Raw genomic sequence first — 25,388 nt, 5'->3', positions numbered from 1 at the left:
CTAAATTACGAGGAAACATTTCAAAAATAGAAGTTAATGTTGGTACCGTTACATGAAATTGGGGATCAATAGATTTGTGAGGAATAAAACATTCCAAATCTCTCAAACGTAAATCATTAAAATCAAAACGTTTTTATAACTCTTTGCTTGCTTCTTTCAAAAAATTAAACGTATTCAGACGAAAATTCTGTACATGTTCCGCTTGTTGTATTATCTCGGGTTTCTGCAATTCGGTATTTACCTTTAAACCTAAATAAATTTCATTTATTGGTAGAAAATGAAGCTCGTTATCAGGATCTATGTCCTTCACATTCGTGCTGAGAACATAGCTATTGTCCATATAACAAATTAGAATATCTTTAAATAATGCTGCTGCTTGATTGTAAAGTAATGGAATAATAACTTTTTCAGACTGAAATAGTCAATTAAATTTTGTAAATTTTGGTAATACCCATTTTAAGAACAAATAATAACATTTCACGAATGGATGAGTTATGGGTGAGTAAATTATCTCTGCTGCTGGTAAATGCTGTTCTTCCCACAACTGTGTGATATACATTTGAAGAGGCTCCCATTGCTCTAAAATTCGATCTACAACTGCTTTTAATGAAAGCCATCGCGTTTGAGCACTATATAACATTTTATGCACTTCAGCATCCAACAAAATGTGAAATTCCTTAAATTGGTGTTGCCGCTTACTACTAAGTTTAAAAAAATTATAAATATTGCGCCCTAAATCTTCACATTCACGTGGTAATGTTTTACAAGCATAATTCGCACATAAATGTGCAGTATGACATATGCACTTCAAAATAGTAATATTAGGACAATCATTTCTAAATCTAGACGCTACTGAATTATGTGAACCCATCATACTATTGCATCCGTCTCAACCAAATCCGGTTATATTTTCTAAAGGAATGTAGCAAACAGTGAATGAATTAATAATATTGTTATATAAATTTTCTGCTGTTTCATTGCTATTTTCATCTCTATAAATTTCAATTAAATCCCATAAGGCGCAACGAATACGTTGTATTTCTGCATCGAAAAATCTAACAATAATGCAAATTACTTTAACATTGGAGACGTCTGTACTTTCGTCTGTCATTATACTGAATTTGCGTTTTTGTAAAGTAATACATAATTTATTATTATACGAAGATGCTATTACACCTGTCATCGCGGTTAATTTTGTTCTTCCCAAACGTAACATTTTGCAAACATCTACATCCTGAAAACAATTTTAATAGAGGTATTAGATGATCTACTATACTGTACGCTATGTTATGTTCTGCAAAGAATCCTGTCAAAATTAATTCAATTCTTGTTACTTTTTTTTGAATTTCTAAAGCAGTTTCCACGGCGTCCAAACTATTTGTGCTACTTGTACGCCTCATCAAATCCAAATGTTTCTTACTTCGAGCGTGTTTTCGTAATGTATGATAGTGCGCCGAAATGGAAGATTCGCACATAGAGCATAATGCTTTCTTGTTGGAAGCGTGAGGCTGAAGCCAATCTTTCAAAGCAGGATCCGTTTCCCAAATCTTTCAATACGTTTGACCCCTGCTTTCAGACAGGGCATTTACTGAAAATTCTTGCTCAGCTTCCATTATCAAAATCCTTTAAAGAAATATCAACGAAATTGTTACAAATTTAAAAATTAAAGAATGTTAGTAGAAGCGACGAAGAGAGATTTTATGTAACAAACTTACCCCTATTTTTCTGATATATGTTTCAAATGTATTTCACAGATGTTATTGATAATCCACTAATCGAACACTTATTTAATTCGAACAAGGGACGGTTTTACGATACTTTGCTTTACCGTTACAGCTCATTTTAATCCGGGGATTAAACCATAAACCGTATTTCTTTGGATTACAAAGAGATTTTTATTATTGATGATTTGTATATTCGAGATACCGTCTGTGTCACTAAACGTAATTGGAATGAAGATGGTAGTTGAATGATGTAGTTTAATTTAAAGCTTATATTTTGCTTTATTTATCACTTTTACTATTTTTAAAAATGTTTTCACACAATTACACTAAACTTCACCAAAGAAATCAGTAAACGAAGAAATTAATTTAAAATAATTATCGATTTTCGCTGATACGCTTAGAGCAAAAACTTAAAAAACAAGATCAAAGACGAAACAGACAAAAAGACATTGCCTAAGGGCTAACGAGGGCTTTTAATGAATTATCCCACCTTGAGAAGAAAATGAAGGGGTCCATCGTCCACCCTGTGGACCAATCAGATCTTCAGTTTAGCAAATGTTGTTCCTTTGCTGAGGAAATTTTTGGTGCACCGAGTAGGGAAGGCTAAGGATATTTTTTCTGGACGGGAAGTACTTCTTTTACGTCACAGGAAGATTTTTCCCAAAAATAAAGTTGGCGATAGCAGGATGTTTGCATCGCAGGATGGGTTTTCGTAGATAGTCATAAAAAAAGAGAAACTCCCGGGTGGCTTCTTTGCACCGCAGATGGATTTCCCCGTATGTAAAAAAAGATGTCTGAAAAGGGTAAATTGTATAGACAGTTCTTGGTTTATTGCTGTATAAGCGATAATTCAGGTAGAGAAGGTATAGGGATGCTCTCTTTGCACCCAGGATAGAAATGTTTACTCCAATGTATATTCTATTTAAAATCTATGTTTTAATATAGTTATATCAATAAGTTAAGTTCAATGTCTACCTGATATTCAAATATCATTGCTTTATTTTTTATTTCGTCTAGCTCATATATGGTAATACTAGAGAGTGAGGCAGCATGTAACATTCCACACTTTTCGTTATTCCTGTATATATTAGATACTTTATTTAAAGAAGTATGACTATTATTAAGGTGGAAGAGTAATTTACAAATTGTTTCTTAACAATTTTTTATTGTAAAAAGATTCTTTAACATGTGAAGAATATATTCTCAAAGTTTCAAGTGAAAAAAAAGAATTTAAGAATCTTTACAAATCTATCGAAGCTATACTCTCGAAACGCGTATATGAGATGAAATAAGAAAACGAGTTCGCAGTTTTGACTTATGCCTTGTTTGGCCTAATAAGCTTTATACATAATTTGCTATTTGAATATTATTCAATACATATATGTACATGTACGGCAAACAGATTAAACTTTGATAAGGATGAAATTCATAAAAGTGTTAGTAAACAGAACTTTTAAGTCCAAAAACTTTAAACGCGTTTTTCTCAAAACGTTTAATTTTTCGCGTCGTGAAATGCAAATAAAAAATTATTTGTCTAATTTACTGGAAATTTTGCAAATACATTTTTTAACTTATTGGCCTCAGCAATAAGCAAAGTATACCTCAAACTTCATTAAAAAACCATTATAAATAAATTTTTCTCCTTTTGTTTATAAAAAAAACGACATTTCTGTTCAAAACAACCTCAAATTTTAATTTTTAGACTTTTTTTTGTTAAATTTCACTATATTGTTATGGGTTTACACTGCGATAAGCAAATTCAATCACATTGGTACAACTAAATTTATTCTGTCCTCGTAGAGTTATTTTACAATGTTGAATAGTATAAAATAAATTGATAGGAAACAGGTAGTGACCTCTCCCTTGACCTTTTTATCTAGGTCCTTCTCGAGGTCCTTCAGCTGGGCGCTGAGGGTATTATCTGTTCGTTGAGTTTATTTAGTATAGTGTGGAATCGAGGTATCTTGTTGGTGTCCGCTGCATTTATGCTGTTTTTGGGATCAATTGTATTAAGAGAAAATTTATGGCTTGGAATATAATTCCTTCACTTGCTTATTTTATAGGTTTATACGGTTTCCAACATAAAATCAGTAGCTGTTAACAAACAATTATTATGTAAATAAATCGTTCCGGAGCCCACTAATTCTATGCTGAACTTAGGTTTGTTTTTACAAATTACTTCTAGAATTTCTTTATGCGGAGTTGTAAATATCCATAACGATGGATTATTCATTGGCATCAGCATTGGGTGAATCAGCAACTTTTAACTTTAATATTAATTAACATGCACTTTATGGCGAATCAATAAATATTTTACTCTTCTTGTAATAAAAATTCTTTAAAAAACAACGTTTTACAGGAGTATCACCCCTTAATAATAATTTACAGGAAAAAGAACTCAGTTGACATTTACATAAATTTATAATCTCCACAACGATCATTTTCACATAAATAAAGACATTTAATTTCAATAAAATTCATATAAACAAAAAAACCAACTATTTATTATACAAGAGTAATAAATTTTCATACTTTTTAAAATTCTTAAAAATTATAAAAAGGATAAACTTTTTACAGCATTATTATAAGAAATCATTCATCCTCGGGATAAAATAAATGAATAAAATTATTTATTTAATAATGACCAACACGATATTTAAAAATCTATTTAATTTTCAATTTACTAGGTAATTATATATGCATATAAATGCATTATCAGAACAATTTTCACTTCAATATTCTTTACAAAGTTCAATAATAACAAACAATTCTAGATAAACTGTCAAAATACACGAGGAAGATAGAAGTATTACGAAGTATTGTTCGTAAGACTATTACTACACTATAGAAAACTAATATACTAACAGAAATTGTAGTGTCGTACTACACATATTATAGCGTAGTATCCGAAATACTGCACATCCTATAGCGTAGTATCTCAAATGCTACATATCTTATAGCGTAGTATCCCAAAGGCTACACATCTTATAGCGTAGGCTATAGGATATGGACACTACGTAGTGTAATTACACTACACTTGGCAACGCTGGTCTAAGCAAGGTTGACAAGTCCGCCATCTTGAATAGTACTACGCTCTATAGTAAGTGAATTTTGATATAAGGAATGCAGACTGCACAAAGTATACTGCCAGCGGAAATACGTCAGTAGCCATCTTAAATGCAGAACGTAATATATCAAAAATTATATATATTATATTCACAGCCTGTCACCGTGAACGGCGTGAACGAAGACAAATGTTTATTATACGGAAAAATAAAGTGTAATAAAGAAATAAGGAGTAGTGACAGCTTTGATCTATCTGACAGCTGATGTACTTATGGTATAAGTGAATAAATAAAATAAAAATGCTTTTCCTAAATTGATTTTTAATTTTGATAAAATGGTCAAATGTAGCCATTAATTAATTAGATTTGGTAATAAATACAAAAAATGCGTTTTATTATAACAAATGAGTTGAGGTAAAATAAACTCAATGTTTTTATATTAATTTGTTAACAAATGCATTTTTTATTTATTATTGAGTCCAATAAGTTAATGGTTATTAAAAAAAAAATTCTTTGTAATGAAAAAAAAAATGAAAAAATTTTAAACTTCACCAAGACTCGAACCCGAGCCCACCGAATAAGAAACGGCAACCTTACCGCCTGCGCTACAGGGCTCACATGATTTACCAAGAGCAAAACAGCGTTTTTAAAGAGTGACTACAATTCTTTTATTAATTCGTCATAAATGATCAAGAATTAGCTGTAATAATAAATACATTTATCTGCATAGCATTATTGCACTAAATTTATTGTTTTTAATTTGAAGCATACATTTTGCATGAAGATATGATAATTTAAGGGTAACCATTCAGTACTCTATATACAAAACTATTCATATGCTCAACTATCATAAATTAATTAAGTAATATTATAATATTTGTTATATGTAGTCGAATAACTATGATAAACAAGCATATGAATAGTTTTGTATTTAGAGTATTGCATGAAGACCCTTAAAGTATCGTATCTTCATGTAAAATATATGCTTCAAATTAAAAACATAATAAATTTAGTGCAATAATGCTGTGGAGATAAATGTATTTATTATTGCAGCTAATTCTTTATCGTTTATGACGAGTTAGTGAAAGAATTGTAGTCAGTCTTTAAAAGGCTGTTTTGATCTTGGTACATCAAGTGAGCGCTGTAGCGCAGGCGGTAAGGTTGCCGTTTCTCATGCGGTGGGCTCGTGTTCGAGTCTTGATGAAGTTTAAAATTTTTTGATTTATGTTTTCATTACAAGGAATTTTTTTTTTAATAACCATTAATTTATTGGACTCAATAATAAATAAAAAAATGCATTTGTTAACAGATTAATATAAAAACATTGAGTTTATTTTACCTCAACTCATTTGTTATAATAAAACGCATTTTCTGTATTTATTACCAAATCTAATTAATTAATGGCTACATTTGACCATTTTATCAAAATTAAAAATCAATGTAGGAAAAGCATTTTTATTTGCTTTGAGTTATTAGGTGAACGCAGCACCACTTCACACGGATGACACGTAAAAATGTCACGGTTAGCGGTAGTCGCTCTTCTTCTAAAGCCAATGTTGCCTGAAGTCCAAATCACACCTATGCTCTCCAGGCATAGTTGTGTTTGTACCGCTTCCCTTTAAATTTTCTATACTGCTGCTGGCTAGCGTTTATCTTTATTTTTGTTGCTAAAAGCTTGATTCTGGCATCACTGCCGTGTGGAACTATTAGTTTGCTAATAAAAGCAGAGGCTTAATTTTAAGAGATTGCAACATATAGTAATTAATATAGATACAATTGTAAAAAGAAAACAAAAATTTTATTTTACATATATTAACTTTAAATAAAATCTCACAAAGTACTGTAAAATATCTTACATGTTATATTATATATCTAATCTGTCAGCTTCTTTATTTTAATATTCATCTCAATTATCACAGTTTGATCCTCAGCGATGACACAGAAACAACATTATGGTGAATCTATTCTTTTTGTTTTAATGTTCAATCCACATAGCTCCATTCTCAGCATTGACATAGTAAACACTTCACTATAATTTAATCTGAAACAAAATCCCAAAAAGTACTATATAAAATCTTACATTTTAAATTATAAATGTAATCTGTCAGCTTCTTTATTTGTATCGTATTTACCCAATGTGTTGACTTGTTTATTTTAATATTCATCTCAATTAACACAGTTCGATCCTCAGCGATGACACAGTAACCATAATATGGTGAATCTATTCCTTTCATTTTAATGTTCAAACCACATAGCTCCATCCTCAGTAGTGACATAGTAAACACATTACTATAATTTAATCTGAAATAAAATCCCAGAAAGTACTATAAAATATCTTAAATTTTATATTATATATCTAATTTGCCAGCTTCTTTATTTATTATTGTATTTACCCAGTTTTTTCACTCGTTTATTTTATTATCCGTCTCAATTAACATAGTTTGAATCTCAACGATGACACAATAACCACATTATGTTTAGTCTATTCCTTTATTTTAATTTTGAAAATCCGCATAGCTCCATCCTCAGCACAGTGACATAGTAAACACATTACTATAATTTAATCTGAAATAAAATCCCACAAAGTACCACAAAATATTTATATCTTGCATTTTATATTATAAAATTTATTGTTATACTTATCTAAAATGTTAAGTCCTTTATATACTTTTAAAAATTATTTTTATGTACATTTTACAAATTTCGTCACTTTATTTATTCACTTATACCATCAGTATATCAACTGTCAGTAAGATTAAAACTGTCACTTTATTTCTTTATATTACTTTATAACTTGCGGTATGTATGTACACTGTTCAAAACTGAATCATGTACAGGTATAGTTTCTGCTTCCCTATACTATCTTGTAGCAAAAATGCTTCTCGCAAAATTGATTCATGTCCAATGACCGCCACTAATGGCCTGCAAGATTTTTTTGATGCGTTTAGGAACCATACTTCCTCATGGATTTTTCCCCGCCTGGACTGAGTGACTGGAAAGAGTATAGGATATGTATGATAGGCTATCCTTGTTTAAATGCCTTAAAAAGAAAGAGAGAGCCTTATACCGCGTTCAACGTGGTTTCTCCAGGCCTTCGTTTCTTATTTTCCTATCTCGGACGTCGCCATTGCTCTTCTCTCTCTAACTCATAGATTTCTATCTGCGTCTTTTTCTAAAATAATTCTACGCCACTGGGTGATTTTTTGGTGAGTCTATACCACTGGACCTATCTGTGAGTCTTGTGAGAGTGTGAAAAGTGCAGAAATGTCAGTCTGGCAGCGCGGATTTTTAATCAAACGAATGTTAGTATAAATTGTTAAAGAGTTTTAATTTGTTGGAAAATGTTAACCAGTTATAGTGAAGTTATAAAATTTTTAATGACTTTTCTGGATTATCGAAAAAAACAGGTATAATAAATTTTTTATACTTCTAAAAACTTACAGTACGTATTAAGGAAATATATTAAGTTAATTCTTGTCAAAATTAACTTAATATATAAATGTATGAAACAAATAGATTCATGAATTTAAATAAGAAATACATAATAAAAAATATTATTATAATTTTTTAAATAAAATGCAGATCCTAGCGTATTTATTATCATGTATAGTTAATTGGTAAAATTACTGCTAATTATAATGTCTCTTTTTCCTAGGTGTAAAGGTTCTATGGAAGGTCCTACCAGGAGTAAAGTGCATACGTCATACTGATTTCAACCAGAGAAATTAAGCAACGCTAAGGAATGGAACACAGATTCAGATCACGCAGCATGCTCTCCACATCTATAATAAGCCAACCTGTTTTCTTAGATAAGTAATATTACTGATAACCATATATAAAATATATTCAAACATGATCCTTTGTGGTTTCCCTTATGTTTCGCAGGTCAAATGTTCTAATAAGGCTGATGAGCTGCATCCAATTGGTGAATAAAAATGAGGCCAGGCTATGTGTCAATTCTGCTGCTTCAAATTTGGAATCTCCATGCAGAAGCCAAATGGAAATATTAAAAAAAGATTTGTTATTCAGGTATTATTTAACAATAATCTAAATGCATCAATATGGCTATTACTGGTAGTCATTTTTTAAACTTGTTTATATCTAAACTTATTTCCTTTGCTGGTTTAGGTCCAGTAAATATTAATAGATTTGGCTGTCAGTATTTAGTCTCAATAACTGTCCTGCATTATAATAAATGGAGACTAGTAAAGCTGATGAGCTGCATCCAAGTGGTGAATAAAAATGAGGCCAGGCTATGTGTAAATGCTGCTGCTTCGAATCTGGAATCTCCATGCAGAAACGAAATTGGAAAGATTAAGAAAAGATTTGTTATTCAGGTATTATTTAACAATGATCTAAATACATCAATATGGCTATTACTGGTAGTCATTTTTCAAACTTGTTTATATCTAAACTTATTTTCTTTGCTGTTTTAGGTCCAGTAAATATTAATAGATTTGGCTATCAGTATTTGCTTTGAATAACTGTCCTAGATTATAAATGGAGATGAACGAAAATCTTATATATAAAAAGTAGGGTACAGGATAATGAATTAATCTTTCAAAATATTTTTCTTTTCTTTATTTAGATTACGTTTATATATTATACTGTGAATTATAAAAGATTTATTGCAATAGGTTCAAGAGCAATATACCTATTTCTGACGATTTTAATTAGCTTCTTACTTTTTCTCCTTTTTATGTTTAAACGTCGTCATTTGTCATGAATCCCACAGATAAATCTATATTTTTACTTTCCTATGGGTAATTCTACTTTGCATATGTATTTGCATCCATGCTCAAAATAATTATAATCATAGTAAATGAATGTATTTATTGTGTTCGGGAAGTAAAGCTTTGTAGATTATGGTAAAATGTATTAGTTCATTGAAATATTATTAATTGATAAATGAAGTTATTACTATTTTATAAGGTATTAACTATATGTAATTTTAATAAAATAAAATGCATTGTATAAAGATTATTGCAATTTTATTTAATATAAATAATCGTAGTTTATTAGTATATATTAATAAATTGTTTTTAATAATAATATTAATTAAAAGAGACTATCCATTCAGGGAATATCAATCATTTATTTCAAATTGAAAAGTGTAAGATAAAGAGGATAAGTTTACTTAAATTTGTAAATGAAATTAGCCATATTGAGGCATTTAGATCATTGTTAAATAATACCTGAATAACAAATCTTTTTTTAATATTCCCATTTGGCTTCTGCATGGAGATTCCAGATTCGAAGCAGCAGTATTTACACATAGCCTGGCCTCATTTTTATTCACCAATTGGATGCAGCTCATCAGCCTTATTAGAACATTTGACCTGCGAAACATAAGAGAAACCACAAAGGATCATGTTTGAATACATTTTATATATGGTTATCAGTAATATTACTTATCTAAGAAAACAGGTTGGCTTATTATAGATGTGGAGAGCATGCTGCGTGATCTGAATCTGTGTTCCATTCCTTAGCGTTGCTTAATTTCTATAGTTGAAATCAGTATGATGTATGCACTTTACTCCTGGTAGGACCTTCCATAGAACCTTTACACCTAGGAAAAAGAGACATTATAATTAGCAGTAATTTTACCAATTAACTATACATGATAATAAATACTCTAGGATCTGCATTTTATTTAAAAAATTATAATAATATTTTTTATTATGTATTTCTTATTTAAATTCATGAATCTATTTGTTTCATACATTTATATATTAAGTTAATTTTGACAAGAATTAACTTAATATATTTCCTTAATACGTACTGTAAGTTTTTAGAAGTATAAAAAATTTATTATACCTGTTTTTTTCGATAATCCAGAAAAGTCATTAAAAATTTTATAACTTCACTATAACTGGTTAACATTTTCCAACAAATTAAAACTCTTTAACAATTTATACTAACATTCGTTTGATTAAAAATCCGCGCTGCCAGACTGACATTTCTGCACTTTTCACACTCTCACAAGACTCACAGATAGGTCCAGTGGTATAGACTCACCAAAAAATCACCCAGTGGCGTAGAATTATTTTAGAAAAAGACGCAGATAGAAATCTATGAGTTAGAGAGAGAAGAGTAATGGCGACGTCCGAGATAGGAAAATAAGAAACGAAGGCCTGGAGAAACCACGTTGAACGCGGTATAAGGCTCTCTTTTTCTTTTTAAGGCATTTAAACAAGGATAGCCTATCATACACATCCTATACTCTTTCCAGTCACTCAGTCCAGGCGGGGAAAAATCCGTGGGGCAGTATGGTTCCTAAACGCATCAAAAAAATCTTGCAGGCCATTAGTGGTGGTCATTGTCCATCTCAACTCTTCTATACTATCTTATAGCAAAAATTTAAAGACAACAGCAGACGAAACGCGACATCGACAAATATGAAGATGACGTTTTGGACGTAGTAAAACTATTATCCAGAAAGCATATTACTTATGTTGGAAATGTAGGGATGTCGAAAAATGGAATGGAAAATAATGCAAATATGGTGCATATATATAATATTATTTATCAAGTATAAAAGGGAAGAGATCGGATGCAATTTTCAGCCTATAAAGAGGAAAAAGGGAAGAGATCGGATGCAATTTTCAGCCTATAAAGAGGAAAAAGCATCAGATAAGTATCGGGAGCAGCAAGTCAGAAGAAAGATTAATTTAACAAAGCAAAATATTCTTTAATCTTTCTTTTGATTTACTGCACCCGATACTTATCTGATGCTTTTTCCACTTTTTATAGGCTGAAAATTGCATCCGATCTCTTCCCTTTTTCCTCTTTATAGGCTGAAAATTGCATCCGATCTCTTCCCTTTTATACTTGATAAATAATATTATATATATGCACCATATTTGCATTATTTTCCATTCCATTTTTCGACATCCCTACATTTCCAACATAAATAATATGCTTTCTGGATAATACTTTTACCACGTCCAAAACGTCATCTTCATATTTGTCGATGTCGTGTTTCGTCTGCTGTTGTCTTTAAATTTTTGCTATAAGATATTATAGAGGAGTTGAAATGAACATGAATCAATTTTGCGAGAAGCATTTTTGCTACAAGATAGTATAGGGAAACAGAAACTATACCTGTACATGATTCAGTTTTGAACAGTGTACGATACAATAATACTAACATTTGTCTTGGCTCACGGACCATGCATTATGTATTTTGAAATTAGTAATTAGAAATATCTATATTGCGGTCCCTCTACAGTCTCTACGCTCTGACGTATTTCCGCCGACCAGTAGTATCAGCAGAGATGAAACGGGAGATTGCTCATGCGAGGTCCCGAGGCAATCCCTACCGGTAGGCGGCGCTGGTGTTGGCAAACGCGTGTCTCAGGTCCATCTAACCCGTAACGCCATCTATCGGAAGAGACCACGAAGCACGAGCGTTAAGCTTAGAATAGGGTAAAACATATATGCATTGTTGCCAGAAAGCGGAATAAAGAGAGAGCGGAGATATTTTCTCGGACCTCTCTGTCTTTCTCGCTGTTAGCTTCTAGCAGAAGAGTCGAGGCAAAATCTTTCCGTTTCGCTTTGCCGAAAATCTACCAATATTCGATGTCATTTATATTTGCAGGCCAATGCCTTTATACATGATTTTTTCAGCATATTTATTTATCAGCATTGACTTATTTAAATCAATAATAAATTAAGGAAATGCGTATTTGATATATAATAATTATTTTAACTATAATTTCATCGTTATATTTCGTTTATTTCCGTAAAATCTGAATTTCTTTAGTTTATTATTGATTATTGTAAGTCAATGGCCATTAAAAAAAATTTAATCTTAAAAAAAAAAAGAAAAGTACCGTTCAGGAATCGAACCCGGACCCACAAATCGCCACGCTATTACCTTACCGCCTAGACCACGAGGCTTCTTCAGTGGACCGTAAACAGATAGTCTTTTTAAGGGCTTGAAATCTTCTATTGAACCATATAAATAAACGAAGAACCGACATCTTTATTCATTATTATTCTATCATAATGGTACACAAATTAAAGAATAATTATATAATGTAGATTTTCAAAAGCTTTTCCAATAACCAAGAACGGAAACTGCGAGCGTTGATTATTTATCTTCGTTCTTGGCTATTGGAAAAGCTTTTGAAAACTATTCAAAATATAATTATTCCTTAATTTGTGTACCATTATGACAGAATAATAATGAATAAAGCTGTCGGTTGCTCGTTTATTTATATGGTTTAAAAGAAGATTTCAAGCCCTTAAAAAGACTATCTGCTTACGGTGCACTGAAGAAGCCTCGTGGTCTAGGCGGTAAGGTAATAGCGTGGCGATTTGTGGGTCCGGGTTCGATTCCTGAACGGTACTTTTCTTTTTTTTTTTAAGATTAAATTTTTTTTAATGGCCATTGACTTACAATAATCAATAATAAACTAAAGAAATTCAGATTTTACGGAAATAAGCGAAATATAACGATGAAATTATAGTTAAAATAATTATTATATATCAAATACGCATTTCCTTAATTTATTATTGATTTAAATAAGTCAATGCTGATAAATAAATATGCTGAAAAAATCATGTATAAAGGCATTGGCCTGCAAATATAAATGACATCGAATATTGGTAGATTTTCGGCAAAGCGAAACGGAAAGATTTTGCCTCGACTCTTCTGCTAGAAGCTAACAGCGAGAAAGACAGAGAGGTCCGAGAAAATATCTCCGCTCTCTCTTTATTCCGCTTTCTGGCAACAATGCATATATGTTTTACCCTATTCTAAGCTTAACGCTCGTGCTTCGTGGTCTCTTCCGATAGATGGCGTTAGGGGTTAGATGGACCTGAGACACGCGTTTGCCAACACCAGCGCCGCCTACCGGTAGGGATTGCCTCGGGACCTCGCATGAGCAATCTCCCGTTTCATCTCTGGTATCAGCAGCGACTATAGCGTAGTACCCAAAATAGTACTATGCTATAGGATATGTCGCTTTTGGGTACTACGGTAGTACCGAAAGTACTACACTTGGCAACCTTGCTTTGGACTATTTTACCCGGGACCGGTCGCGATTCGATCGTTCGTATGAATGAAATGCAGTGATTTATACCTGTTTTTCGTGGAGGAGTGGCTTCTTTGATGATGAGGATGGAAATGTGAAAGAATATGGACTCTAATTTCACTCAAGAAATGATCAAAATAGTATAATTATAATAGGAATAATGAGTACAGCAAAAGTAAAGCTACGAAGTAAATGCTAACTAACATACAGGACACAAGTAGTTCAAACAGAGTTGAAACAAATCGACTTAAGAAAAAAACAGTGTAGCTTGATTTAAGGAAGTAATTAGAATGACCCGAAATCATAATTATTACTTTTCCTTAACCTAGAGCTGGACTCTCTGACCCTCGGAGTGGGGGTGCGGGTTGAGCTAGGGCGCATGTTATATAGTTCCCCCACTATCTTCTTGCTATAATATCTGTTCCCAGGGGGGAATGAGACGTTACGGTAGAGGGAATTTTCTCCGAAAAATTACTAGGCCAAAATAACAACTGCGCACGGTGATCTATACATTTTTGGTATATGAGTGATTCTCGAATCAGCTCGTAGTCGGCACTCGCTTAAATTGTAACATAACTGCTCCGTTGACATTTCTGTGTAAATGTGTTGATGTGAATTTCGGAACAATGTGGAATAGCAGAAATGGTACAGAGAAGAGGTTATGGATGAATAAATAAACATTTTTAGATAAGTATAAATTTTTTATTGTGCAGACCTGAATTCTTGCATAGTAATGAGAATATTATTCTTTGTAAAAACTTTTCATATTCTAGGAAGACTACTAGCTACGTAATGCTTTCATCATTTACCAATACAGCAACTTGGAGGTTACGTTACTAGGTTAAGTCATCCTGGAAAGATAATTTGCTATCAGAGATGAAGAAAAATAGTTTTTCAATGTTACAGGCTACTCTGATGCTAGTAAATTGATTTTGTAATGGTTTGTCAAAGTTTCTTAGTTTATTTTTCTGTTCGCAGAATACTTAACTTACTTATATTTCAGAAAAATGAGAAGGTGTAAAATACTTTTCGTTCTTATCTATTCAGCAATTTGGAATGGTGTTACAATAACACATACAAAATCACCCTAGAGAAATATCAGCAGCTGGGAGCGATACAAAACTTTTCAGTTTTGTCTTGAGGAGATTATTTGTGTATGTGCAAAAGTTATTGTTCCTGCAGCAATTAAGAGTTTGTAGATTAAAAACAAATTTTGATAAAAAATCCATTCAAAGTTAAAAGGTTGTAGACTAACAAATGTTAAATTTTATATTTAGTACCTACGGTACTACAGAGATTTTCAGATAAGCTCTTGAAGCCACTAAAATGGGTAATGTGATTGCTGTACTCCTTTTGTTTAATAGAAAGCTAATACTATTTTGTCGAGCTTACAATTCTTGAATATTTATACATTTGTTACGACATAGATCTAATATAGCATAGTTTTAAGCCATCTTGGAGGTATTTCCTAAGTAAAATGCTTGCAGATTGTATAAATGTCATCTTGTATTCATCTACTGGAAGTGACTTAATTCAATAAATAATTCTGAGATCACCAGGCAAAGTGAATTTTGATTTTAGATTGTCTAAGAGCCAACTGTACGTGACTCATTTTCGTATTTCATTAAACTGCAGCACTTTTTATCGTAAAGAGAAACAAGGCATTTTTCGTTTAAGTATACTTTTCAAAAGTAATGTGCAAAAACTACAGGTAGTGTACAAAATCCATTACTTTAAAAAATAATTTGGTCATTCTAAATCTGATATACTTGTTATGTTTCTTAAAATGACTTGAACATGAATGTAATATTTTGTTTATCTTTGCATTTATAAGAGACATTAATTTTTTGAATGTCTTATTCTAAAAATTTTGTATCCTTTAAAGTGAATAAAATAAACACTATTTAACATCTATAGTCTAGATTATTTTAATTGATGCAGTTTTCATATAATGCCAAAGGTATAAATGTATCTGATAGATAATCTTACATTATCCTCAACCAAACTTTTCTGTTAAATTACATGTTTACACTGGAATAAGATGCTTTGTTACTGGATAAATAATAATCGATAAAGCAATGTTATGTAAAATGTTTGAGTCATCCAATTATGTGCGGTAATCCAGGCATATTATATGGTGTATTGCTAGAGATAAGCTACAGAGCAATTTCAAATTTGTGTTTGGATATGAATGTAAAATAGAAAATGCATTATTTGGTATTAATATTATTTATTTTCTAAGCAGATTAATGATTGAGTTTGCTTGACATGAGGGTTTACCTTTTGAGTTGTGCTGCAGCTTTGGAAATTCCAGCTAGCCTTGGATATGTACGATAAAAATCATCATTTCTCTACTAAAATAATTAAATATAATAATATAAAAACATTAAGGAAAACAATCTTTTTCATGAACGCAGTTTATTAATATATCAATAACCAGTATGTGGGATTATTAGCAAACACTTGAAACAGGCAAAATTCATATTGATCTTGTAAGTGCCGTTTAATCTCATGATGACTTATGGCAGCAGCAGGACAAAGAATGGACTGAATGCTAGCTGTTGTTGAAGGCTTGACTTTGATTAACTCCTGTTACAAAAACTAGCATGAAACTGAGCAATGAAAATAGGAATTTCTGCAAATAAATCATCCGGGTAGGTAGCAATCCAGCCAGCAGAGAACACCATCGTTTGTGTGTGTGTGTATGAGTTTGCCAATTATTTTATAAACTAGGTCTCTTTTAAAATGGTCTTCCAGCTCTTACAAATTAATCGGTTAATACACATGTCAATACAAATTTGCATATATAAAGAAAAACACATGTTTGTAAGCTACTTCTTCCTATATAGTTTAGTATTATGAGACATGTTTGTGTGTGAGTATACAAATTTATATCCCCACCATTTTTTGTGCATTCCAATAACTAAAAATCATTTAATTTTTATTTTTATAGTCTCATCATAAAGTTATGAAATTAATGTATATATAGCGCAGTATACAATTTTATCAAACGGTTTATTAAATTGATAAAAAATATATTTATCATAGTTTTAATAAATTTGTATTTAGTGGTCCTTCCCCAACTATTTGTGAAGGCGACAGGTGTTGAAGGCGGTGCACTGTAAGTGAACACAAGAATCTGATATTAATTTAAGTATATTTTTATTACCCTTATGTATTTAAAGAAATGAATCTCCTTAATAAATATTCGACCGACAATTATCCTTAAAAGAAGTATATATATAGTAGCATATGCTCCACCTGTCCGCAAACAATAAATCAAAGATTTTTTTAATCAGTCTTATAATAAATGAGAGAATATAAATAATTTTACATTGTATATTCTCTACCGCTACTTAATAAAATATTGTAATATGGTATGCTAAGCCTATGCAAGCATTACAATGTTAAATTTACTTCACATTTATGTTGCGAATATATTCTAAAGTATTACACACAATATTATTCAATATATATATATATTTAAAAAGCGTATGTGTCAAAAACGCTTGGGTTTTATGATACATCTTTGTAGGAGTGTTTATGAAAGCTTCTAAGTTTAGAGTTATTTCAAAAATGCAATATAAAAATAGGATGATATTTAAAATTTATTATTACTATAATATAATCACCGATAACCATATAAACCCATACAGAACAGACGTTTGCAGTGATATTGTTGCAACATTGCATCATTGCATATTGAATAGTAATATTGCAGAAACATTGCAGCAATAATTTCGATTAAATATTGATTTTTCGACTTGCAGCAATAATATAAAATAATATCTAAAATTTTAATTTAAAATAATTTAATGTAAACAATATACCAATATCATAATAGTTATCAAGTAACACGGTAGTGTTACGCGGCAAGTAATTTAAAGAGCCGCGCGACACTACCTACTTTTACGCCAAGTTTGGACTCACGATTTTTCCGATGGATATATTTTCCGATCGGTTCATTTAATGAAAATTTTGATGAAACTTTTGTAATATAATGTTTATATAAGCTTTCGAATGAGACCGCAAACGTTTAAATCGGTTCACGCAATGCTGAGATCTCACGATTACGTTCCACTAATAGCTCAAATCATTTGATTTAGCGTTTTTTCTCTTCCCGACCAAGATTTTGGTGTCTCCATCGGACCTCTCACTCTTACACGTTTAAGCGTTATCTTCTGTCCTTTACTTTTGCTCTTTTGAATGTGTTGGTGCTATAGGTGTGAAACTGATTCCAATATGGCCGCAACGCAGGCGCGACGTATATAGGGTGCGTTCATGGAGCGTACTGTTAGCGCTGTTTAGCGTTGACCGCTGTTCACGGAGCTAGTTTAAAACGCAAGTAAACGCTGTTGTGACGTCACTACTCGTAGAATTGACGTCACATTGGAACGCATTTCATGCCTTTACCTCGGAGGTAGTGTATAGACAGGGTTAGTATTGTGAGCATGCTGGTTTGCTCTGTGAACAGGTACATACATACTACAAGTCATATATGACTTTTGAGAGGAAATATATTAATGCTAAATCTTAAATAATTATTTTCATTTGGAGTTTGTTTCTCAGAAATTTTTGATAATGGATCTGATTGAAATTACTTTAAGAGATATTTTAACCAATGAATCTTTTGTGTTACATTTATCAAAAAAAGATGCTATTAGAGCACAAAATGGTGAGTTAAAATACATAACTTTTAAATATTGTTATATTCAATAAACCAATAACATCATTCTGAAACTCGGTCTATTTTTTAATGATTGCTATGCAGATATGGAGTTCGCCAACATGCTGCTTGATTATTCAAGAAAAAAACAAAATAATATTAATGGTAAATATTTAGGATAATTTCATAAATGGGTTATTATTAATACGATATAATGTTTTCAGTGAATACTAGAGGTATAACCACTATTACGTTAGATACTAGAGCAATAGCAAGTGAAACTACAGTTACGTTTCCCGAATCTGTACAAGAGTCGGATGAGGAGCTTATAGATGGTAATTTAATCTAACATGATATTTCTATTCTATTTTATTTTCCAAAATCTTCACAGTAATAACTGGTTTTAGCATTCTTTCATAAATAATCTATAATAAAAATCTAATATAATTTGAATGTTATCCGCTAATATATAAAAACTAAAGAAATTTATTAATAGGTGTAAAATATTATTATTAATATAGACTGCATATAGTAATATTGTTTTGTTAACAGATCCCCAACCCACTAGAGAAAGTGAACAATTGATCAGTGATACCGATGATGGTGATTATCTTTTATAAGTATTTAAATTAAATAATATAATCTGTATATTTAAAGTCAAATTGTTTTATTGTAGACTTAAGCACATCCAACTTTAGATGGAGCCATGATGCTATTTTACTATTACTTGAGGAATACAGAAACATGGAACCGAAACTAAGCTCAGGTAGAATAACTTACAAAAAGGCATGGGAAGACATAGCTCGGACTATGCTTAATAAAGGGCATGAAGTTACATCCAAACAATGTTCAACTCGAATAACTACAATGAAGCGGACCTACAAAGCAATTAAAGATAATAATAATAAATCTGGAAATAGTCCACGAAACTGGAAATATTTTGAAGTAGGTGCAATATATGCGAATGTAAATGTTTATTAATTTTACTGATGTCTAATGATATAACATTTGCTTTTAATATATAAATTCTTTTAGATAATGGACAGTCTTCTTAAAGAAAAGCCATATATGACTCCACTGGCAACAGTTTCATCCACAGGAAATGAAAGCATTAATATAACAAAAGACTCAGAGCCTTCATCAAATTCAACGCTTGTATCGCGTAAGTGTATCATCTATTATAATTGACGAATCATTTATATAAACAAATTTTTTGCTTGAATGTAAATTACTCTGTGATTTGCATGATACTATATATATTAGCAGTGAAATTTTTGTATCCTTACAGGTAAACGCAAGTCTGATAATATAGAGCTTTTATTGAAAGAAATTAAAGCTAATGAAGCTAAGAAAAATAAAAGACATGAGGAAAGGCTAGATGTACATAAGAAACTGATTAATACTTTAAAAGACTTAATTGATAAATTTTAACTAGATATTTTTTAAAAAAGAGATTAATTATTATTTCACCTCATTATGTTCTTATAGATATAAGCCTGTTAATTATTACAAAGACTGTTTTTTTTTTATTTTAAGTGTAAGAATTATCAGTATTATCTATAACACCATATATATAGTTGTTATTAAAAGGAAATGATTTATTATTATTATATAAGATTTTATTTTTCGATGCACAATGTATGAGTTAAAATTAGTACAAATATATTTAAAGCACATAATAATTAAATTACATTTATGTATATTCAAGTCATTCTTACATTTAATTCTGCGCAGATTAAATCTCGTTTAAAAGAAGCTGCTGGAGTATTAGATTCATTTGTACTTTCACTTATTGTTTCTGCTATCGTATCATTTGTTTCGATTTCGAAAAAATCTCCCTTTAATAAACATATATTATGTAGTACACAGCATGCCATAATATGACTAGGAATCAAATCTACCCTATTCATCGGTAATGTCGTCAGTAGACATCTAAATCTTCCTTTTAAAAGGCCAAATGCTCTTTTAATGGCCATTCGAGACGAGGAATGACAAAAATTATAATTTTTTTGACGTAATGTCAAGTGTCCGTTGTCCCTAAAGGGAGTTAATAAATTCTTGTGCAGCTTATATGCAGAATCACCAAGTAAGTGAGAATCGATAGGGAAAAAGTCACTATTTGCAAGATAATTTTCAATTTCAGATTGCCTGAATACTCGCTGATCATGTACAGAGCCAACATGTCCAGTATAACAATGAAGAAATCTACATTTGTGGTCACAAACTGCCTATATAGAAGCAATAATAATAAAATTATATCAAGGATAACCGATTAATTCGATAGCAACTGAGGAAAGCAGTATGTAAATATTTTAATTACGATTAAATTACTTTTATATTATACTCAAACGATATTTATAATTGCACACCTGAAGATGTATTGAATAATGTCCTTTTCTGTTGATATAAGCCTTAGGGCAGTTCTTGGGTGCAGGAATATTTACATGCGTAGTGCGTACCATCAATAGCACCAATAATTTTAGGAAAACCACTATTATTTTTAAAACCATTCCAAATTTCTTCAACCTGATCATTTTTTGGCCATTTTATGAAAAAAGGTGCTACCGAATTTAATGCCACTATTACTCTTCTAGTTATTTTTAAAGCTGTGCTACGACCAACATTGAATCTTTCACAGATTGATCTAATATAATGTAAATAAATTATATTTCTTAAATGTATTAAAAATTTTATACTAGACTGCGCTATTATTTCAAGTTTAATTTGATAAAATATGTGGTATATGTTCATCTTATAAAAAATATTAAACAAAAAAATTGAAGAATACATAAATATAAATGTTATTTTATATATACATGCTTCTACTTTAATTTTAAAATAACTTGCCTAAATAAATCTGGAGTACCGAGTCTCCATAATGTTAATAAAAATTGAGTTCGAGGATTTATCATTGGTGTACCACATTTTTTTCTTTTTAAATGATCCTCTATTTTACTCAAAATGTAATTGCATGTTCCGGGGCACATTCTAGATAATTATATATTATGAAAATTACATATCTTTTTTTAATTAAACTCTCAAACTTAATTATTTATATAATTAATTAATTAATTCGTGAATAATAATATATACCTAAAATTTGCTTTGAATTCATCTATTGTAAAACGTGATACAACCTCTTCCACATAATTTTCAATTCTAGGAATTGATCTCCTAACGTCTAATAAATTTGTAAATAAAATTGTCGATGTTTCATCATCGCTTTCTGAATCACTTATATTGTCTACTAATAATGGAATTGTAATTAATACAGCTTGCTTCCTTGCGTCCATCTTTTTACTTCACAAAAAAATATATATTTGTAAATGTTGAACAATTAAAATAAGGCTACAAGATAAGTAATAGGGATTTGTGAATATAATATTCGTTGATCTTCTCAGTAACTGTCAAACGTCAACTGATTTTGTTATTCCCGCGCTTTCTTATAATTGTAAATAAACACTTATGCTGCGGGTTGTTCACAGAGTTTCCAATCACGAACGCTATTTCAGTTCCATGAACAGAGATAGGAGCGTCGTCGGCAGTAGTTGAGTTCGGAATTAAACTCTTTTCACTCCGACGGAGCTTTCCCTAGAATTCCCTATTCACTCCGTCTAGTAATTCTGTGTCCGGGAGCAAGTTAGAGAGTGAATAGGGAATATGGAAGAGCTGTGATAGCTAATTGCTATTCTATCCCCACTTCTAAAAGGAAAATAGGGGTAAGGATAAATAAGAAATATTGGCACTAATTGGGAGCTCCGTCTGACTAGTTTAAGCGGGAAAGAAGCAAAATTGACAAATGTTGGTTTCATTATTTTGGAATTAAATTTCAAACGTTTGTATATATAAATCTAAGGGCCTGATAAAGTAAGTGAAATAAAATTTAAAATAATACAATATCGTGTATAGTTAAAAAATTAATCTTTTATTTCTTTTTAACAGTTGTTATGAATAATGAATATAGTTCGTGTAGACTCTACCAATTTTAATTTAATTTATTTTGATAACTGTCTTCTTTCAATTAATTGCAATAATTTAGTAGTACAGCAAAAATGAAAAATTCCAGTAGCAACTTTATCCCTCCATATATTTTTAATATAATTTTATAAACTACTCACTACTTTTTTCTTGCAGTAGGACATCCATTTTTATTTTATCAAAATAAATTAAATTAAAATTGGTAGAGTCTACACGAACTAAATTCATTATTCATAACAACTGTTAAAAAGAAATAAAAGATTAATTTTTTAACCATACACGATATTGTATTATTTTAAATTTTATTTCACTTACTTTATCAGGCCCTTAGATTTATATAAACAAACGTTTGAAATTTAATTCCAAAATAATGAAACCAACATTTGTCAATTTTGCTTCTTTCCCGCTTAAACTAGTCAGACGGAGCTCCCAATTAGTGCCAATATTTCTTATTTATCCTTACCCCTATTTTCCTTTTAGAAGTGGGGATAGAATAGCAATTAGCTATCACCAGAGATGAAACGGGAGATTGCTCATGCGAGGTCCCGAGGCAATCCCTACCGGTAGGCGGCGCTGGTGTTGGCAAACGCGTGTCTCAGGTCCATCTAACCCCTAACGCCATCTATCGGAAGAGACCACGAAGCACGAGCGTTAAGCTTAGAATAGGGTAAAACATATATGCATTGTTGCCAGAAAGCGGAATAAAGAGAGAGCGGAGATATTTTCTCGGACCTCTCTGTCTTTCTCGCTGTTAGCTTCTAGCAGAAGAGTCGAGGTAAAACATGGAGGTACGAAGTACCTGGAGAGAGCGCTAGCGTGCGGGGCTGAAAGGTAAGACGGAAGGGGAAGGAAGCTATCCGACATTTTGTTTTGTTCATGTTACGTCATTATGACGTGTTTGTGAATATCATGGAGGTACGAAGTACCGTGAATATATATATATATATAAATATATATATGTTGTTTTGTGCATAGAACAACCGTGAACCCAGACAAAATAAATAAATATAGGCAAAAGCAAAATGTAGTTCCGTTGATTCACCCTTTTCCCACTATCTCCCGTCTTCTCAGTCGACTGAAAGTCTAACACGACGTACTACGTTATTTGTATTGTCTCCGTTCACTGTTGTTCAATGCACAAAACAACATATATATATTTATATATATATATATATATTCACAAACACGTCATAATGACGTCACATGAACAAAACAAAATGTCGGACAACCTCTTCCCTCTTACGTCTTACCTTTCGGCCCTCTCGCTAAAAGTTGGCCTTTATACTCTCTCCAGGTACTTCCTACCTCCATGAGGCAAAATCTTTCCGTTTCCCTTTGCCGAAAATCTACCAATATTCGATGTCATTTATATTTGCAGGCCAATGCCTTTATACATGATTTTTTCAGCATATTTATTTATCAGCATTGACTTATTTAAATCAATAATAAATTAAGGAAATGCGTATTTGATATATAATAATTATTTTAACTATAATTTCATCGTTATATTTCGCTTATTTCCGTAAAATCTGCATTTCTTTAGTTTATTATTGATTATTGTAAGTCAATGGCAATTTAAAAAAATTTAATCTTAAAAAAAAAAGAAAAGTACCGATCAGGAATCGAACCCGGACCCACGAATCGCCACGCGATTACCTTACCGCCTAGACCACGAGGCTTCTTCAGTGCACCGTAAACAGATAGTCTTTTTAAGGGCTTGAAATCTTCTATTGAACCATATAAATAAACGAAGAACCGACATCTTTATTCATTATTATTCTATCATAATGATACACAAATTAAAGAATAATTATATAATGTAGATTTTCAAAAGCTTTTCCAATAACCAAGAACGGAAACTGCGAGCGTTGATTATTTATCTTCGTTCTTGGCTATTGGAAAAGCTTTTGAAAACTATTCAAAATATAATTATTCCTTAATTTGTGTACCATTATGACAGAATAATAATGAATAAAGCTGTCGGTTGCTCGTTTATTTATATGGTTTAAAAGAAGATTTCAAGCCCTTAAAAAGACTATCTGTTTACGGTGCACTGAAGAAGCCTCGTGGTCTAGGCGGTAAGGTAATCGCGTGGCGATTTGTGGGTCCGGGTTCGATTCCTGAACGGTACTTTTTTTTTTTTAAGATTAAATTTTTTTTAATGGCCATTGACTTACAATAATCAATAATAAACTAAAGAAATTCAGATTTTACGGAAATAAGCTAAATATAACGATGAAATTATAGTTAAAATAATTATTATATATTAAATACGCATTTCCTTAATTTATTATTGATTTAAATAAGTCAATGCTGATAAATAAATATGCTGAAAAAATCATGAATAAAGGCATTGGCCTGCAAATATAAATGACATCGAATATTGGTAGATTTTCGGCAAAGCGAAACGGAAAGATTTTGCCTCGACTCTTCTGCTAGAAGCTAACAGCGAGAAAGACAGAGAGGTCCGAGAAAATATCTCCGCTCTCTCTTTATTCCGCTTTCTGGCAACAATGCATATATGTTTTACCCTATTCTAAGCTTAACGCTCGTGCTTCGTGGTCTCTTCCGATAGATGGCGTTAGGGGTTAGATGGACCTGAGACACGCGTTTGCCAACACCAGCGCCGCCTACCGGTAGGGATTGCCTCGGGACCTCGCATGAGCACTCTCCCGTTTCATCTCTGCTATCACAGCTCTTCCATATTCCCTATTCACTCTCTAACTTGCTCCCGGACACAGAATTACTAGACGGAGTGAATAGGGAATTCTAGGGAAAGCTCCGTCGGAGTGAAAAGAGTTTAATTCCGAACTCAACTAGTATCCATCGAAAGGCGAGTTCGGAAATTGGCTCTACTCACTTGGTCGAAGCTTTCCCTAGAATTCCCTATTACCTCGGTCTAGTAATTCTGTGT

General features: G+C 31.5%; 1 pseudogene; it reads right to left on the bottom strand.

The window, feature by feature from the left end:
* Window positions 1–20,199: 20,199 nt before the first annotated feature.
* On the bottom strand, window positions 20,200–23,338 carry LOC136773580 (uncharacterized; annotated as a pseudogene).
* Window positions 23,339–25,388: the final 2,050 nt, after the last annotated feature.

This window comes from Prorops nasuta, unplaced genomic scaffold (assembly GCF_024137725.1).
Source record: "Prorops nasuta isolate Cenicafe-Biocafe unplaced genomic scaffold, Cenicafe_Pnas_1.2 PNAS00001, whole genome shotgun sequence".
Classification (NCBI taxonomy): domain Eukaryota; kingdom Metazoa; phylum Arthropoda; class Insecta; order Hymenoptera; family Bethylidae; genus Prorops; species Prorops nasuta.
The sequence above is the reverse complement of the archived record's forward strand: the minus strand, read 5'-3'. Positions and strand labels throughout refer to the sequence as shown.